The 6,048-nt window shown below is 38.0% G+C and overlaps 1 long non-coding RNA gene across 1 annotated transcript in view; it reads right to left on the reverse strand.

Moving 5' to 3' along the window:
* LOC126466630 (uncharacterized) overlaps positions 1 to 5,765 on the reverse strand; it is a 94,153-nt gene extending 88,388 nt beyond the window's left edge. Inside the window, exon 1 of the long non-coding RNA XR_007585985.1 lies at positions 3,176 to 5,765. This is a non-coding gene — a long non-coding RNA (uncharacterized LOC126466630). The remainder of the gene's footprint in view (positions 1 to 3,175) is intronic.
* Between the last annotated feature and the right edge of the window lie 283 nt (positions 5,766 to 6,048).

Below are 6,048 nucleotides of genomic sequence, written 5' to 3' on the forward strand. Positions count from 1 at the left end.
TCTCTGCACCATTCTCCAACCTTGTATTGCAACACCTATACAAAATTTAACATCAACTTCACCTTACTCACGTTTTTAACTCTACTTCAAACCATACACCATCGGTTACTCCATTCTTTCAAAAACTAGAACATCACTACTTCAGTACCTTCATCATTTCTAATTACCACATTACTCCAATTTCATAAAGCTCCACGTCACGCACATACCAACTACTTCATACACACTCTCTCACACGTTACATGTCTCCACTATATCATTTCCTCTCGTATTCGAAATATTAAGGGACAGTACTTCCTACACCTTTCTACCTCCATAACACATGTCAAAGGGTAAATTCTTTTACACTAAGCCACAACAAACAAAATAACCGGACACAATATAAACCTTCTTTACAATCTCATCAATAACCAAGGGTCGCTCAAGTGTCTCTTTATTTACTAGTCTTCACTGTATTTCACTTCACAATAGCTAATAACCTCTCCACAAGTGGACTCTTTAGAACTTCTACAAATTTTAATAGTAACACAATCACACTCCACAAAGCGACTCTCCATTACCTTCATCAAGTTTCACCTTCATCATCAAACATTTTTAACATTTCCTGTTCTCAACATCAGTACAACTCATTTGCCAAATAGGGGTACCAATAAAACTTTTTATCCCGTCACACACAAATACATCCTCACTATCATTGTTCTCCACCACACATTACTGAAATAATTAGGTCTATGGATTGGGAAAGAGCTACGTCCCCACACACACACGCCTCCATCCTAAATTTCACCTCACATCAGGTATCTACATCATTTCGACACACATCGTAAATTAACATAATTTCTATAATGTTGGATTTACGTGGGAACTTCTCGTTCCAAACAACAATCAGCATGTATACCTCAATGGGAAGGGCCATCAATTACACTTTCTGTACTCCTTACATATACAGCAACTGTCACTATAACAACACTTTACTTTTCGCTCTGCATCTGCAATAGGGTCTTCAAACACCTTCTACTCTCTTCCTAATTTAAACAGTCACGGGTCTTACTCTCATCATCCGGCTCATACAAATCTCCAAAAACTCAATAGTGCAACTCTCATGATCAAATTTCATAACAGGTCTCAAACATCATCAACTTGCTAGTCATTGTCTCTTACATCTATACACTCCAACCACACCTTTGTTCATTCACCTCTAAGAACTCTTGGGACTCTTTCTCACTTTACTTAAACCTATGCCTTCTTCCAATCTCTCTTTTAAACATTGTACCCACATTGCCTTTATCAACACACCATCACTCACTCTACTCTTGGATATACTACCTTCAGTCAGGCTTCCCTCTTTTCACAGGGCACCTACGATTAACTCGCAAACAATTACTATAAATCATCCACATTTCTGCTCAACTCAGGTCTCCTCCTACTCTGCCATACATAGCGTGACAACTGCACCAATACCTACTTTTTCATTTACATTCATATCTTCAACTTGCTACCAGCTCCCACAAGGGACATCCAAGGATTAACAATTGCCTCGGCAAGGGAATCTCCACCTCATACCATATAAACTCCATTCTCACAAAATACTCTCTTTTCAGTGTATTCAGCTCATACACATCACCTACATTCTAAATATTTTGAGAATAAACCTATAAACCCTTATCAACTATCCTAATTTTTAGGGGATCATTCTACAGGGGGAACAAAATTTCTTTCATAACAATCAAACCAACATGCATTTTGTCTCTTTTCTACTTTCTACACTAGCCTTCAATTCCCTCATCCTCGCTACCTTATCCAAAGTGAATTATTATTTGATTGGTCTTCTATTCGTACATCTCTCTACCAACTTCAAAGGATATTATACTCTCTGGGACAATACATATTCACCTCAATGGATTATCATTTCGTCGAGTCACACACACTACTAGATCACCGTATCACTAACTGTCCAAACTCTAATCTTGTAGGCAGGACGGACAGGGGCAACATTAGTTCACAAAGCATTCACCACCAAACTCAGCAATTCGACTTCACTTCATCACACCTCTTCACTACCACACCTCATTCCTAACTTTTTTACATTTTCTCTGGGGTAATGTTTCATTTCCTCTGCTAAACATTAACCTCTACACAGACACAACCTTTTTTTACCTTCTCTGCACCATTCTCCAACCTTGTATTGCAACACCTATACAAAATTTAACATCAACTTCACCTTACTCACATTTTTAACTCTACTTCAAACCATACACCATCGGTTACTCCATTCTTTCGAAAACTAGAACATCACTACTTCAGTACCTTCATCATTTCTAATTACCACATTACTCCAATTTCATAAACCTCCACATCACGCACATACCAACTACTTCATACACACTCTATCACACGTTACATGTCTCCACTATATCATTTCATTTCCTCTCGTATTCGAAATATTAAGGGACTGTACTTCCTACACCTTTCTACCTCCATAACACATGTCAAAGGGTAAATTCTTTTACACTAAGCCACAACAAACAAAATAACCGGACACAATATAAACCTTCTTTACAATCTCATCAATAACCAAGGGTCGCTCAAGTGTCTCTTTATTTACTAGTCTTCACTGTATTTCACTTCACAATAGCTAATAACCTCTCCACAAGTGGACTCTTTAGAACTTCTACAAATTTTAATAGTAACACAATCACACTCCACAAAGCGACTCTCCATTACCTTCATCAAGTTTCACCTTCATCATCAAACATTTTTAACATTTCCTGTTCTCAACATCAGTACAACTCATTTGCCAAATAGGGGTACCAATAAAACTTTTTATCCCGTCACACACAAATACATCCTCACTATCATTGTTCTCCACCACACATTACTGAAATAATTAGGTCTATGGATTGGGAAAGAGCTACGTTCCCACACACACACGCCTCCATCCTAAATTTCACCTCACATCAGGTATCTACATCATTTCGACACACATCGTAAATTAACATAATTTCTATAATGTTGGATTTACGTGGGAACTTCTCGTTCCAAACAACAATCAGCATGTATACCTCAATGGGAAGGGCCATCAATTACACTTTCTGTACTCCTTACATATACAGCAACTGTCACTATAACAACACTTTACTTTTCGCTCTGCATCTGCAATAGGGTCTTCAAACACCTTCTACTCTCTTCCTAATTTAAACAGTCACGGGTCTTACTCTCATCATCCGGCTCATACAAATCTCCAAAAACTCAATAGTGCAACTCTCATGATCAAATTTCATAACAGGTCTCAAACATCATCAACTTGCTAGTCATTGTCTCTTACATCTATACACTCCAACCACACCTTTGTTCATTCACCTCTAAGAACTCTTGGGACTCTTTCTCACTTTACTTAAACCTATGCCTTCTTCCAATCTCTCTTTTAAACATTGTACCCACATTGCCTTTATCAACACACCATCACTCACTCTACTCTTGGATATACTACCTTCAGTCAGGCTTCCCTCTTTTCACAGGGCACCTACGATTAACTCGCAAACAATTACTATAAATCATCCACATTTCTGCTCAACTCAGGTCTCCTCCTACTCTGCCATACATAGCGTGACAACTGCACCAATACCTACTTTTTCATTTATATTCATATCTTCAACTTGCTACCAGCTCCCACAAGGGACATCCAAGGATTAACAATTGCCTCGGCAAGGGAATCTCCACCTCATACCATATAAACTCCATTCTCACAAAATACTCTCTTTTCAGTGTATTCAGCTCATACACATCACCTACATTCTAAATATTTTGAGAATAAACCTATAAACCCTTATCAACTATCCTAATTTTTAGGGGATCATTCTACAGGGGGAACAAAATTTCTTTCATAACAATCAAACCAACATGCATTTTGTCTCTTTTCTACTTTCTACACTAGCCTTCAATTCCCTCATCCTCGCTACCTTATCCAAAGTGAATTATTATTTGATTGGTCTTCTATTCGTACATCTCTCTACCAACTTCAAAGGATATTATACTCTCTGGGACAATACATATTCACCTCAATGGATTATCATTTCGTCGAGTCACACACACTACTAGATCACCGTATCACTAACTGTCCAAACTCTAATCTTGTAGGCAGGACGGACAGGGGCAACATTAGTTCACAAACCATTCACCACCAAACTCAGCAATTCGACTTCACTTCATCACACCTCTTCACTACCACACCTCATTCCTAACTTTTTTACATTTTCTCTGGGGTAATGTTTCATTTCCTCTGCTAAACATTAACCTCTACACAGACACAACCTTTTTTTACCTTCTCTGCACCATTCTCCAACCTTGTATTGCAACACCTATACAAAATTTAACATCAACTTCACCTTACTCACATTTTTAACTCTACTTCAAACCATACACCATCGGTTACTCCATTCTTTCGAAAACTAGAACATCACTACTTCAGTACCTTCATCATTTCTAATTACCACATTACTCCAATTTCATAAACCTCCACATCACGCACATACCAACTACTTCATACACACTCTATCACACGTTACATGTCTCCACTATATCATTTCATTTCCTCTCGTATTCGAAATATTAAGGGACTGTACTTCCTACACCTTTCTACCTCCATAACACATGTCAAAGGGTAAATTCTTTTACACTAAGCCACAACAAACAAAATAACCGGACACAATATAAACCTTCTTTACAATCTCATCAATAACCAAGGGTCGCTCAAGTGTCTCTTTATTTACTAGTCTTCACTGTATTTCACTTCACAATAGCTAATAACCTCTCCACAAGTGGACTCTTTAGAACTTCTACAAATTTTAATAGTAACACAATCACACTCCACAAAGCGACTCTCCATTACCTTCATCAAGTTTCACCTTCATCATCAAACATTTTTAACATTTCCTGTTCTCAACATCAGTACAACTCATTTGCCAAATAGGGGTACCAATAAAACTTTTTATCCCGTCACACACAAATACATCCTCACTATCATTGTTCTCCACCACACATTACTGAAATAATTAGGTCTATGGATTGGGAAAGAGCTACGTCCCCACACACACACGCCTCCATTCTAAATTTCACCTCACATCAGGTATCTACATCATTTCGACACACATCGTAAATTAACATAATTTCTATAATGTTGGATTTACGTGGGAGCTTCTCGTTCCAAACAACAATCAACATGTATGCCTCAATGGGAAGGGCCATCAATTACACTTTCTGTACTCCTTACATATACAGCAACTGTCACTATAACAACACTTTACTTCTCGCTCTGCATCTGCAATAGGGTCTTCAAACACCTTCTACTCTCTTCCTAATTTAAACAGTCACGGGTCTTACTCTCATCATCCGGCTCATACAAATCTCCAAAAACTCAATAGTGCAACTCTCATGATCAAATTTCATAACAGGTCTCAAACATCATCAACTTGCTAGTCATTGTCTCTTACATCTATACACTCCAACCACACCTTTGTTCATTCACCTCTAAGAACTCTTGGGACTCTTTCTCACTTTACTTAAACCTATGCCTTCTTCCAATCTCTCTTTTAAACATTGTACCCACATTGCCTTTATCAACACATCATCACTCACTCTACTCTTGGATATACTACCTTCAGTCAGGCTTCCCTCTTTTCACAGGGCACCTACGATTAACTCGCAAACAATTATTATAAATCATCCACATTTCTGCTCAACTCAGGTCTCCTCCTACTCTGCCATACATAGCGTGACAACTGCACCAATACCTACTTTTTCATTTACATTCATATCTTCAACTTGCTACCAGCTCACACAAGGGACATCCAAGGATTAACAATTGCCTCGGCAAGGGAATCTCCACCTCATACCATATAAACTCCATTCTCACAAAATACTCTCTTTTCAGTGTTTTCAGCTCATACACATCACCTACATTCTAAATATTTTGAGAATAAACCTATAAACCCTTATCAACTATCCTAATTTTTAGGGGATCATTCTACAGGGGGAACAAAATTTCTTTCA

This window comes from Schistocerca serialis, chromosome 1 (genome assembly GCF_023864345.2).
Source record: "Schistocerca serialis cubense isolate TAMUIC-IGC-003099 chromosome 1, iqSchSeri2.2, whole genome shotgun sequence".
NCBI lineage: Eukaryota > Metazoa > Arthropoda > Insecta > Orthoptera > Acrididae > Schistocerca > Schistocerca serialis.